Consider the following 15,317-nt stretch of genomic DNA (forward strand, 5'->3'; position numbering starts at 1 on the left):
TCGGAAATGCAGTGCCTACCAAGAGTGGGAGTAGCAGCAAGTATCATTCAAATGGAGGCACATTGTTATAGACTAGGACAGATCACTCAAAACATTCTTAAACAAGCAGCCCAGACCATAACTTTGCAATTTGTTTCGGTAAGTGTACAGTGAAAAATATCTGGATTAAGTTAGCAAGGTTGACTATCAGGTTTAAAGCAGACAAAAAATTTATTCACACAATTACACAATGAAACACGAATAACAGAATTAAAAAAACATTACAGAACTCAGTCTATCCAAGCTGTTCCAAATATACACAATAGTCCAAATAAGCAAACCCCCTTTAGAACACAGTACAAAAAAGGGTCAGATGCTTACAGGTTGAAGTTAGAAGGGCAGAAGAGCGAGTTTCCACACAGCTCATTGTTGAACTCCCAACCAGTTCTGGACTGAACTAAACTGCTCAGCTAGAGAGCTGACCATTCCCCTTTCATTATACAGGTCACTTCTAAAACATGACCACTTTGGCCTGAAGTCTCATCTGTTTACATATAAACAAAAAGGCCTCTCAATACCTTCTAATCTCTGTACCAAACCAGAGTAATCAACACCGAGAGTGGTTTATTACCCCTCTAACATAGTATCCTTGAGAAAAGGCACAGCTTTTTAACAAAATAAACCAATTTTGTGACACCTCCCTCCTTAAAAGAATGAACCATCAATACCAAAAGATAGCTTCATTTTTAACCCTTCAAAAACCTGGTTAGTAGTCTAAACACACTTATACATTCTACTAACTATAAACATGCAAACATGCACAACCTCATGTAAATTCACGCCATGGTACACCCATCACCGAACACCTCCATATCTCATTTGAGTCTTCATAATGAATTGGCTATCACATTTTCTCATCCTGCCACATGCACAATTGTCATATTGAATGGCTGTAACAACAAGCTCCATCTAAACAGTGTGGCATTTTTGTCCTTAAATGTTTCCACAAATGTCAATGCGCTGTGATCAGTATATACGGTTGTCTCAGATGCATTGCTGGTAATATAAACACTGAAATGTTGTAATGCCAACACCACGCTCAAAGTCTTTTTCACCACCATTGAATATTTCTGTTGATGAATGTTCAACTCCCTGGAAAAATACTCGATGGGTCATTCTATCCCTTCATCATCCTCCTGTAGGAGCACTGCTCCGATACCCAAATCACCGGCATTGATAGCCACTTTGAAAGGCTTCATGTTATCTGGTGTGGCTAATACATGGACAGTGACTAACACAGTTTTTAGACTGTCGAATGACTTTTGACAGTTTGCTGTCCACTGAAACGTCTTGCCCTTTTTTTAACAATTCAGTAAGTGGAGCAGCCATACTGCTAAAGTTCGGCACAAAGGTTCGGTAAAATCCATTCAATCCCAGGAACAGTAATACTGCTTTTATTTTGTCGATGGTATGGAAATTCCCCAATTACTTTCATTCTTGTATCACGTGGGGCAATTTGCCCATGTCCAATAACATGGCCCAGGAAGGTTACTTGGGCTTTGGCAAATTCACTTTGAGCTAGGTTTACCACCAAGCCTGTCTTCCAAAGTCAATTGAACAAGCCCGATAAATGCTGTAAATGTTCCTTCTACAAGTGACTAAAAATCACCAGGTCATAACATACACCATACAGTTGGGTAATCCTGCAATGACCTTATTAGTCAGTTCCTGAAATGTGGCTGGAGTGTTTTTTATAGCAAATGGCATGACTTTGAACTGATATAGTCCATTTGGTGTGACGAAAGCTGAAATTGCATTTGCACTCTCTGTCAGAGGTACTTGCCAGTAGCTGATGAGCAGGTCCGACTTAGAAATGTAAGTTGCTTGTCCCACTTTTTAACTCAATCCTCCAACTGTGGAATTGGATATGAATCAGTCTTTGTAACAGCATTGACTTTGCGATAGCCCACACATAACGGCTGGCTTTGACACCATGACTATGGGCGCGCTCTCGTCACTGTAACTTACTTCAATTATACCATCTTAGACCATGTACTTCTATCTCCTTCTGAACCTGAGCCAACTTTAGAGGGTTATGCCTGTAAGGATGTTGCTTCATCAGAACAGCATCTCCCATCTCTACATCATGAACAATTGGGTAAATACTTCCCAGTGTATTTCCGCACATCTCTTCATGGGATCATAATAACTTTCCAACGTCATTTCAATTAATCTTGTGGAAGATAACTCAATAATTTATCCCAAATTTTGACAACTTCCTCATGATTCAATTTTATTTGAGGAATGTCCAATTCAGAATCCTGTGAATTTGATTCTTCCTTCTATTCTGTAATCATTAACACCTTCTCCTCTTGCTTTCCTTCCCTATCAAAATATCTTTTGAGCAAATGCACATTACACACTCTGTAACATTTCTTCCTGTCTAGACTCCTTATCAAGTAATTCAACTCACTCAATTTCCTCTTGGTTTGATAAGGTCCACTAAACCTGGCTTTTAAAGGCTCACCTGTCACTGGAAGTCACACCAATACCTTATCCCCAATTGTAAAATTGTGAACTTGTGACTTCTTATCTGCTTCCTGTTTCATTGTACGTTGTGATACTTTTAAATGCTGTCTAACCAGCTCTGCAGCTTTATTTAATCACTCCCTAAAATTTGACACATAGTCCAAATGGTTGGTCTCTGAATTCTAACTTATTAATTTCTCCTCAATCAATTTTAACATTCCTCTTAATTCATGCCCAAAATTAATTCAAATGGTCTGAATTTGGTCAATTCATTTGGTGCATCTCTGATCACAAAATGTACAAATGGAACTTCCTTATCTCAATTGTCGGAATAATCCTGTCCATAAGCCCTCAACATGGTCTTCAGTATTTGATGCCATCTCTCTCATGCTCCCTGCGACTCTGGATGGTACACAGTAGACTTGAATTGCTTTGTTCCCAAGTGATCCATAACCTCCTTGAATAGTTTGGATGTGAAGTTTGACCCTTGATCCGACTGGATCTCTGTTGGTAGTCCGTATCTAGTAAAAATTTAAGTAATTCTTCTACAACACTTTTTGCTATGATGTTGCAGAATGGGATTGCCTCTGTAAATCTAGTCGACACATCCATTATTGTTAATAAATACTTATTCCCACTTTTTATTTGAGGTAGGGGACCTACGGAATCAATCAGGACTCTTGTGAAAGATTTCACAAATGCTGGAGGTATTAAAGGTGCAGGTTTATTACTGCTTGTGGTTTTTCAATTAGCTGACATGTATGACACGGCTGGCAACATTCAATGACAGAGGAACCTTAATTATCCGACGAGATGGGTGGGCACTATTTCACCCCCCCAACCTCGTCCAACACCACGCCCTGCCTGCTCATCCCCAACCCCATCCAACACCGCCCCCCCTGCCCAACCCTGTCCAACACCGCGCCCTGCCAGCTCATCCCCAACCTTGTCCAACACTGCCCCCCTGCCCAACCCAACCAAGTCCAACCCTGCCCCCTGCCTGCCCCAACCTCGTCTAACACTGCCCCCCTGCCCAACACCAACCTTGTCCAACACCGCGCCCTGCTTGCTCATCTCCAACCTCATCCAACACCGTGCCATGCCTGCTTATCCCCAACCCCGTCCAACACCGCCCCCCTGCCCAACCACAACCCCATCCAACCCTACCCCCTGCCTGCTCATCCCCAACCTCATCCAACACCGTGCCATGCCTGCTCATCCCCAACCTCATCCAACACCACGCCCTGCCTGCTCATCCCCAACCCTGTCCAACACCGCCCCCCGCCCAACCCAAACCTGTCCAACACTGCCCCCTGCCTGCTCATCCCCAACCTTGTTGAACACTGACCCCCGACCAACCCCAACCTCGTCCAACACCGTGCCCTGACTGCTCATCCTCAACCTTGTCCAACACCGCGACCTGCCTGCTCATCCCCAACACCGACCAACACCGCCCCCTGCTTAACCCAACCTCGTCCAACTCTGCCCCCTGCCTGCCCCAACCCCATCCAACACTGACCCCACCCACCCCGCTCCCAACCACATCCAATGGTGCCCCCGCCTACCCCTCAACCACGTCCAACCCCACCACCCAACCACATCCAATACCACCCTTGCCCGCCTCTCAACTCTGTCCAATCCCTTCCCCTCATCCTACCCTCCACCCGCATCCAACACCGCCTCCACCCACCCCTCAAATCTGTCCATACCCACCCCCAACCCCATCTAACACCACCCCCCATTCGCCCCCAAACCCTGTCCAACACTGTCCCTCCATCCGCCCCCAAACCCCATCCAACACTGTCCCTCCATCAGCCCCCAAACCCCGTCCAATACTGTCCCTCCATCCGCTCCCCAAACCCCGTCCAGTACTGTCCCGCCATCCGCCCCCCCCAAACCCCATCCAATACTGACCCCCCAACCGCCTCTCAAATCCCGTCCAACACTGTCCCCCATCCAACCCCAAACCCCGTCCAACACTGTCTCCCTATCCACCCCCCCAAACCCCATCCAACACTGTACCCCCATCTGACCCCAAATCCCATTCAACACTGTCCCTCCATCTGCCCCCCAAATGCTGTCCTACACTGTCCCTCCATCTGCCACCCCAACCCTGTCCAACACTGCTCCCCCATCCGCCCTCAAACCCCGTTCAACACTGTCCCCCCATCCGGCCCCCAAACACCATCCAACACTGTCCCTCCATCTGCCCCCACCAAATGCTGTCCAACACTGTCCCCCCATCTGCCCCCACCAAACCCCATCCAACACTGTCCCCCCATCCGTCCCCCCAAACACCTCCAACACTGTTCCCCCATCCGCCCCCAAACCCTGTCCAACACTATCCCCCCATCCGCCCCCCAATGGCTGTCAAACAATGTTCCCCATTCGCCCCCCCAAACCCCATCCAACACTGTCCCTCCATCCGACCCCCCAAACGCTGTCCAACACTGTACCTTCATCTGCCCCCCCAAACCGCGTTCAACACTGTCCCTCCATCCGCCCCCCCAAACTACGTCCAACACTGTCCCACCATCCGTCCCCAAACCCCATCCAACACTGTCCCTCCATCTGCCCCCAAATGCTGTGCAACACTGTCCACCCATCCGCCCCCACCAAACACTGTCCAACACTGTCCCCCCATCCACCCCCCAAACCCTGTCCGACACTGTCCTCCCATCCGCCCCCGAAACCCCATGCAACACTGTCCCTCCATCTGCCCCCCAAACATCGTCCTACACTGTCCCTCCATCCGCCCCCCCCAAACCCCATCCACTATTATCCCCCCATCCACCCCCCAAACCTCGTCCAACACTGCCACCCCATCCGCCCCCCCCAAACCCCATCCAACACTATCTCCCCATCTGCCCCCCAAACGCTGTCAAACACTGTCCCTCCATCTGCCCCCCAAAGCCCGTCGAACACTGTCCCTCCATCCGCCCCCCCAAACCCCATCCAACACCGCCCCGCCATCCGCCCTCCAAACCCTGTCCAACACTGTCCCTCCATTCACCCCCCCAAACCACATCCAACACTGTCCCTCCATCTGGCCCCAAACCCCGTCCAACACTGTTCCCCCATCCGCCCCCAAATGCTGTCCAACACTGTCCCCCACTCCGCCCCCCCAATCCCGTCCAACACTGTCCCTCCATCCGCCCTCCCAAACCCCATCTAACACTATCCCTCCATTTGCCCCCCCAAACTACATCCAACACTGTTCCTCCATCCGCCCCCAAAACCCGTCCAACACAGTACCCCCTTCCGCCCCCCCAAACCCCATCCAACACTGTCCCCCCATCTGTCCCCAAACGCTGTCCAACACTGTCCTTCCATCCGCCCCCCCCAAAGCCGTCGAACACTGTCCCTCCATCCACCCCCCAACCACGTCCAACACTGTTGCCCCATCTGCCCCCCAAACCCCATCCAACACCGCTCCCCCATCCGCCCCCCCAAACCCCGATGAACACCACCCGCCATCCGCCCCCGAACCCCGTCCAACACTGTTCCTCCATCCGCCCCCCAAACCCCATCCAACACTGTCCCCCCATCCGCCCCCCAAACGCTATCCAACACTGTCCCCCCATCCACCCCCCCAAATGCCGTCTAACACTGTCCCTCCATCCGCCCCCCCCAAACCCCGTCCAACACTGTCCCTCCATCCGCCCCCACCAAACCACATCCAACACTGTCCCTCCATCTGCCCCAAACCCCGTCCAACACTGTCCCTCCATCCGCCCCAAACCCCGTCCAACACTGTCCCTCCATCTGCCCCCCCCAAACCCCATCCAACACTGTCCCCTCATCTGCCCGCCAAACCCCATCCAACACTGTCCCTCCATCCGCCCCCCCAAAACCACATCCAACACTGACCCTCCATCCGCCCCCAAACCCCATCCCACACTGTCCCTCCATCTGCCCCCCAAACCCCGTCCAACACTGCCCTCCCATCCGCCCCCCCATACCCCGTCCAACACTGTCCCTCTATCCACCCGCAAACCCCGTCCAACACTGTCCCTCCATCCTCCCCACAAACCCTGTCCAACACTGTCCTCCCATCCGCCCTCCCAAACGCTCTCCAACACTTTCCCTCCATCTTCCCCTCCCAAACTCCGTCCAACACTGTCCCTCCATCTGCCCCCCAAACGCTGTCCAACACTGTCCCTCCATCTGCCCCCCAAACCCCGTCCAGCACTGTTCCCCCATCCGGCCCCCAAACCCTGTCCAACACTGTCCCTCCATCCGCCCCCCAAACCCCGTCCAACACTGTCTCCCCATCTGCCCCCCAAACACTGTCCAACACTGTCCCTCACTCTGCCACCCAAACCCCGTCCAACACTGTCCCTCCACCTGCCCGCCAAACCCCATCCAACTCTGCCACCCATCCACCCGCAAACCCTGTCCAACACTGTCCCTCCATCCGCCCCCCCCAAACCCCGTCCAACACTGCCCCTGACCGCATCCAACCCCACCCATCTCCACCCCCTGCCCAACCCCCAAATACTACCCAACCCTGCCCCCCACTCCCCAACCCCATCCTACACCAACCCCGCCCACCCCAACCCCATCCAACACCGACTCTGCCTGACCCCTTACCTGGACAGCCGGACTGGACACCAACAACAAGACTGCTGCTACTGCTGCTGCCTTTTGGGAGAGGAGGAGTCTCCAAATAGTGCACACACACGCACATAACTTTTCCTGCAACTTTTTGACAGGTTCCACCTTGGCCCTTTACAGGACAACGTCAGAGAGATTATCTAGGAAAGAGCAGTTTAGGGTACACCCCTGTGTAGAACTCCAGGAAATGTGTGTGAGGAGAGAGAGAGGGTGGGAGGTCAGTCATTTGGAGACAGTGTCTGGGATCCCATTGATGTCCAGGACTGTTCTTGGCAGCATTACAGTAAGCTGAGTTCACTTTTAATCACTGTAAACAAAAGAAGTGATCAATATAGAAAAAAAATCTTTGATGTGATGTTTCTATCGGGACCTCGACATCTCCTTCCCATAATCTGATATTCGAATAATTGATATTCAGATAAACAAGGTTCCTCTGAGCATCTTTGCATAGTCCAGGCCAGTAAAAATATCTTTGTATTAGAGCCTGTGTTTTCCTCACCCCAAATGATCTCCAAACGGAAGCTCATGAGCCACTTGCAGCACCTCCTTTCCATACGCCAGTGGCAAAACAATTTGATGAATCTCTGCCCATTTCTCATTTGATTGAATGTGTGATGGCCTTCATTTCCTCATTAAAACATCATTTGTTAAGTAATACCATACAGGGATGCATTCACTTTCCTTCTCCGTAAATACCTTTTGATGTAACTGTTTTAAATTCTCATCTTTCTGCTGTAATTCAACCAGCTTAGCAGAGTTAAAGATAATTGCATGTTTAGCTATTTGTTCCTTCTCTGTCCTACTTATCTGATCGAAGCAAGTTTCTGAAAAAGCTATGTCAGATTCCTTATCTGTGCCTTTTGATCTCTCCTGCTTCACCTTGTGTCTTTGTGATCTTCCTGGATAAACATTCTCCAGGTCTTCAGGTGCCTGCATCTCCACTGGCTTTTCAACTAGAGTAGGCAGCACACCTATCGGTGAATCGGGTTTATAATTTGCAAAGACAAATTGTATTTCTGGAGCTGAGAGTTTGTCCAGTTCTCCTACCACCAATTCTCCACACTTCTCTGGACTCTCTCACCTCACTTTACGTAACTGAGCACTCTTTGTCTCACCATGAATTCCTGTTCCCAGTACCTTCCCTGGCAATAGTCCCTCCGGAGTACATATCTCCTCATCCTTCAGCATTACAGACTGAGAGGATCCTGTGTTCCTTAATATTGTAACCTCTTTATCTGCTACTCCTGACCTCTGTGAATAAACTTTACCCTTGCATGTATATTTTGAAGCAGATCTGGCACTTTCTCTTTCCTCAACCTCTGATCATCTTGTACACTGAGGCAGTTGTTTAACTTCCCTTGTGCTTTTTGTTACTAGTCCAACAAAACTCCCAGGCTTGTCTGGTTTTTTTGACATCTGGCTTTCTCCTAGCCCACCAACATTGGCAGTTTGAGTGGCCCACTTTATTACAATGAAAACACCAGAGCTTTTTAACTTCTTTGTCCCCCTCAAGGGTTTCTTTTTTACCCTGTGGTAAGTTATCCTTCACTGTGGTAAGTGATCATCACTACATCTACCTTTCCCTTTCCATATGAGGATTTCTCTTTGGCCCAATTTCTATCCCTTATGGGCTGAAATTGATTTTGGAAGCCAAACCATGTTTTATGGACCAGCTCATAATCATCAGCCACTTCAGCTAACATTGCTGTTTTAACACTCTGCTCTTCCTGAGTTTGCACTATTTCAGGCACTGAATGTTTGAAATCCTCCAAAGTAATTACCTCTCTCATGGCATCATAGGTTTTTAAAGCTCTTATCCATCTATCGAAATTATTCTGCTTGATCCTTTCAAACTCAATATATATTTGACCAGGGTCCCTCCTTAGATTCCTGAAACATTGTCGAAAGGCTTCTGGTACAAGCTCATGTGCACTTAAAATGGCTTTTTTCACATCCTCATACTCCCCAAATACCTCCTCTGATAGTGATGCGAATACCTCGCTAGAGCTACGTACAAGTTTCATTTGGATCAACAAAACCCACATTGCCACTGACCACTGCATTTGTTTAGCCACCTTTTCAAATGAGATGAAAAAGGCTTCCACATCCTTCTCATCAAATTTAGGCAATGCTTGAACATACTTAAACAGTTTCTCACTGGGCTTCTGACTAACAGTGGCTTGCTTTTCCTCACTAAACCTACCCTCAGCCTTTATCTCCAGCCTTTTAAGCTGACTTTCCTTTTTAAGTGTCAGTTTTTGAAGTTTAAAATCTGTCTCTTTTTCTTTCTCTGCTCTCTCTTTTTCTCTCTCTTCTGCTTTAAATCGTAACTCAAATTGTTTCATTTCTGCTGCCCTTTCCTTATCTCTCACCTCCAACTCAAGCTGCTTCATTTGCAATTGAATTCTTGCCATCCCTATAGATTCTGATGATTCCTCCAGCAAGTTTAAATGCAGAGCTACTGCTGTAATTATCTCTCCTTTCCTCACAGAAACAGGCAGACCCAATTCCAGCTTCCAGCTTGATCTTATTCACTTTTTGCAAAATGTCCAAAGTCACCACAAGCACATCCAGAAAACTGTTGGTGACTGAAAGAGCCATTACTCTCCCAAGCATTGTCTATCTAACCAAACCAAAATAAAGACACTAATGTCTACCACTCATTGTTTAAAATCCTGAAAAGTGCCCCCAGTCTGTTATGGACTGAGCCAGACCACACAAAACATTCTTAAGAAGGCAACCCAGACCATAACTTTGTAATTTATTTCAGTAAGTGTACAGTATAAATTAGCCAGATTAAGTTATTGAGGTTGAATACGAGGTTTCAAGCAGACAAAAAATGTATTCACACAATTACACAATGAAACACAAAGAACAGAATAAAGAACACCTGCAGATCTCAGTCTATCCAAATTAGACTTAAGTATGCTATTCCGAATATATACAACAGTCCCAATAAGCAACCTCCCTTTAAAACACATTACAAAAAAGGGTCAGATGCTTACAGGTTGAAGTTAGAAGGGCAGAAGACAGAGTTTCCACACAGCCCACTGTTGAACTTCCAACTACTTCTAGACTAAATTGAGCTGCTCAGCTAGAGAGCTGACCATTCCCCTTTCATTATACAGGTCATTTCTAAAACATGACCACTTTAGCCTGAAGTCTCATCTGTTTACATATAAATAAAAATGCCTTTCAATATCCTGTTCCTTTGTTGCTGCTGGGCCAAGATTGTAGAATTCCCTATTTGACTGCATTGTAGGTGTACTTACACCATATGGACAGTGGTTCAAGAAGGCAATCAATGTTGACCTTGCTAGCAACAATCTTTTTCAATGATTGAAAATAAAATTTAATGGGTTTACTGAGACAGGTACAATTTCAATTCCTATTCAGATCAATAAATCCATTTCCTATGAGTAACAGAATATTGCTTCAAAAATATGAAGGTACAAGGAAAGAAAATCATGTAAACAGTTCGCTGCTTTAAGTTTATGACTTAAGTTGTATTATTCAGACTTCGTATTCTATTGTCTTCTGAGGTAGTAGATGGACAGTTATAGATGCTTCCTTACTTTAGTAAGTTTCCTGTTGTGTATCAGCTAATTGCATGCTTTCCCAGACTAAAACCATGGCATTGATTTTAACCTGAAGTGGGTTTCCATTAAGCAAGAGTTGAGTGTTACATTGTTTATATTCTTATGCCATTCTTAAAGAACTCCAGACTAAATTATTAATTTCTTTGTTAATTCTTTTCAGTCCTTTTATTCTTTCATTTGATGTGAGCATCACTGTTAAGGACAGAACATAGTATTCCATTAGATTCTGGACTTGTGCCTTCTCGATGTTAATCAGGTGGATGCAGGAAATGACTTTCTTGCTGTCGAATTCCCTGCTACTGTATTTGTATGACTAATTTCTGGTCAACTGTAAGCCTCAATATATTGATGTTGGTATTGGTAGATTCAGCAATAGCCACACTTATTGGATATAAATTAGAGAAGATTAATATCTGCCTTGCCTGGTACTCTTGTAACATGACTGTCACTTGTTACTTATCAGCCCATGGTGTCTAGGTCTTGCTACACACAGGTATGACTGATGTAGTATGTAAGGAATGAAAATGAAACTGAGCAGTGAACAATCATGAGTGAACATTCATGGTTCTGATTTTATGATGAAGAGAAGGTAATTGAAGAAGCAGCTGATAACTGTTTCTGAGAACACACACTGTGGAGCTCTCACAACGATGATGCTGCATTGAGATCACTGACCCTCAACGACCGAAAGTACTTTCAATTGGATTGGCACGAATCCAATTAGCATTTTCCACATGGTTTCATTGACTCCAGTTTTACTTGGATTTCTCGATGCTACACTTGGTCAAATGCTGAAGGTATGGGTCATACTTACCACCTTTGCAAACATATGAACATACAACACAAGTCCAGGAGTAAGATATTTACCTCCTTCAGCCTGCTCTACCATTAAATAAGATTATAATCTGATCTGATCTGATTATAATCTCAAATTCTAACCTGCACCTAATAACCTTTAATCCCCTTGTTTACCAAAAATATTGCCTCTGCCTTTAAAATATTCAATGATTTTGTTTCCAACATCACGACCTTCCAAAACAAATCCACAGCATCTCTCTTTTCGATAGGCAGCCCTTGCTTTTTAAACAGTAGTCCTTAGTTCTAGGTTCTCCCATAAGAGGAAGCATCTTCTCCACATCTACCCGGTCATGGCATCTCAGGCCCCTGCATGTTCCAAGAGTTACATTCTCATATACAGTACACCCTTGATTATCCGAATATTAGTTATCCCAATTTTGGATGATCCGAACAAGATCTCAAGGTCCCCTAAAAATGGCATGAGGCAAGTCAGCATTCAGTTATCAGTCATGGTGTGCATTGCTAGATAACTGAGGCATGTTTGATAATGGGCATTCAAATTACCATTTGTTTACAATCATATCAGTTATCTGAACAAAATACTCCCTGCCTGACTCAGTTGGATAATCAAAGTTGCACTGTACTTCTTTTTTATTTCACGAATTCATCCTTTTGTTTATATACCAAGGCTGTAGCATTTGGCGCTGACAGAACAAGCTGAGTTTCAGTGAGCGTACAATTTTTGTGGATATTACTCTGTTCAATATACCTTACAGCTCTTTGCCAATTATTGAGAACATACTCATAGGATAGGGAGTGACTGATTTGTTTTGTTGTGGCCAGAACCTGGTTAGTTTTTGACAATGCTGTGGAGAGACCAGTGTTTTAACTTGACTGGAACAACTTAATTTAGGAGTGTGGAGACATCTGGAGACAAGTCGTCAGATTTACTATTAGAATGTTGTCACACTCCATTGCTGTTGGTGTGCCCAATGCCTTCAGGTGCTTTTTTGATACCTCATGGAGTAGTTTGAATTTCCTGAAGACCAACGTCCGTGGTGCTGGGAATACAAGACCAGGCTGAGATGGACCATTTAAGCAACACTTTTGTCAGAAGATGGTTGCAAGCGCATCCCCTTTGTCTATGGTTGGGCTTGTTCCCCGTTATGTTTGGGGATGTTTGTGTAATCTGCTCTTCCAATTAGTTGTTTAATTGTCCACCACTATTCATGGCTGAATGGGGCAGGGTGACAAAGCATTGATCAAGCCCTTGGGGTTTGGAGTCACTCAGCTCTATCTCCCGCTGCTTCCACTATTTAACATGCATGGGCAGGCAAAAGACTCTTAATCCAGAGACCCAGGTGATATTCTGGGAAAGTGGGTTTCAATTCTGTTGCAGCAGGTGGTGGAATTTGAATTCAATAAAAATCTGGAATCAAGAGCTTGTGGTGATCAGGAATTTATTGGCGATTGTTGAAAAAACCCATCTAGTTCACTAATGTTCTTTAGGGAAGGAAACTACTGGCCTACATGTGACTCCAGACCCACAGCAATGTGGTTGTTCTTAACAGCCGACTGAGACACACAATAAATGTCGGTTATCTCATAATGCCCTCATCCCATAAATGAGGAAAAATAAATGTTGTCCTCTTTTACCAGACAGAACCTCAGTCTTAAATTATGTTTGGTGCCATTCCTAGCATAATATCCTGCACTTCTCATAGAGCTATGGTTTGTTCCATGCTTGATTACAATGATAGAATAGAATAGAATCGATATTTATTGTCAAGAAAAATATACTGAAAAGTTTTGTAAGTCATCCCCAACAGCACCAACATCAATGACAAAATATTAGAATAATATTAAGACAAAGTTCATGACCGTTCAGATAACAGCTCCTGAGCTTAGGGAAGGCCAATTAAAGAACACTGGAGTATAGTGAGGATGCTGAAGAATGGGGAATAGGTAAAATTCTGTCATTATGAAACCTCCTAATGCGTGTGGATGCTCAACCTTGAGTTGCCAGATCTGTTGTGAATCTAGGAGAAAGTGAGGACTGCAGATGCTGGAGATCCGTGTTGAGAGTGTGGTATTGGAAAATCACAGCAGGTCAGCCAGCATCTGAGGAGCAGGCGAATCAGCATTTTGTGGACAAACCCTTCATCAGGACTGGTTTGATGAAGGGCTTATGTCCAAAACCTCGATTCTCCTGCTCCTCAGATGCTGTCTGACCTGCTGTGCTTTTCCAGCACCACACTCTCAACTCTGTTGTGAATCTATCCTGTCTAGCACAGTGGTAGTGGGAACAACATAATAGACCATAATTTTATGGTCCTCAGAGTTTTTAAAAACATTTATAGCTCAAGTTGTGGGTGAGGTCATAGATTTGTTCGCCGAGCTGATGTGTTTTTCTGCAGACATTTCAGTACATTATTAAGCGACATCATCAGTGCACCTCCGGTGAAACGTTAGAGGTCTGCCCTGCCTGGTATTTATGTGTCTCTGTTTTCTGGTACTTCTGGTTTCTGTTTTATGGTGCTTATAGAGACAAATACTTTTATTAAAAAAAAAGAAATCCTCACATCATCATGGAAACAAAACTTCTAATACAATATTTCACTGCTTAAATCTTCTACTACCAACAATTCCATCACAATAAATAGAAATCAAACATTTACAGTGAAGAGTATATATATCAAATGTAAAGGTAATTTTTTCTTTAAATAGTTGACACAACAAAAATATGGTTGGCATAGTTACAAGCACTCATTTTTTAAATTCAAATTTGACATTGCATTTAATCTCATTCCATTTTGTAGAATATACCACTTCCTAGCTAATCATATCATCTGCTGATTCAGATTGACCAGGGGCTGTACTCCATCTGAAATACTGAAGCATAATTATCACCAACAACCTGCATGGCTACAACACTTTCTCACTCAGATCAGGAGAGTCCTGATGGCACAGAATCCTTGGAAAGTGTCTTCTCTGATTCCTTTAAACTGTATGATGAGTTCTGACACTAATTCAACAGCAGCAATATGTATTGTACAATCTGTAATCCCTTGTTTTTCCATTCTTTGATGTTCTGTCCTTTTCAACTATATAACACACAGTAACATTTGGTCTATTCTCAAAGCCCAGCACAGACTATGTTTGAAAAATGCTAAAAGAAGAAAACTGCTCCACCTGGCCTGTTCTCTCTTTTCAACAGTTCCCAGTTTTTTGGACAGTCAAGCAGGAAAAACAGGCTGTCCCATCCGGTTTCAATCAAATTTCCATTTATCCTTTGTTTCTTAGCTGCTTATTCTCAGGATACAGCCAGACCACATTAGCATTTCTGAAATACAATGTTGTCATAGCCCTCTTTTAAAACTTTCCCTGGCATATTTTGTTTGTAAAAGAATATCAAAATCTGTCCAAGGAACTTCTCCATGGAGACAGAGGAGAAGGAAACAAAGGTTGAAACAAAAGATAGAATGGGAAATCGGAAAAGTGACAGAGAGTTCAAGTGGAAAATCATGTAAACAAGGTTAAAAATGTTACGATTGCAAGAATTAATGTTTTGTGTCTCAATGCACAGAGCATTCACAACAGAGAATTTCTAGAAACATGACAATCCAACCGGAATTCTATCAACAAACACATTGACTTGGATCCAATTTACCAACCCCTGAGAAAAAGAACAAAAAATGACATCACCATGGGAAATGACATCACCACAGGAAATGACATCACCAACCCAAGGAAACCCAAACATAAAAATAGAAAGCAGGCTACACCACCAGGGCT

The sequence above is a fragment of the Chiloscyllium punctatum genome, chromosome 11 (genome assembly GCF_047496795.1).
Source record: "Chiloscyllium punctatum isolate Juve2018m chromosome 11, sChiPun1.3, whole genome shotgun sequence".
Classification (NCBI taxonomy): Eukaryota; Metazoa; Chordata; class Chondrichthyes; order Orectolobiformes; family Hemiscylliidae; genus Chiloscyllium; species Chiloscyllium punctatum.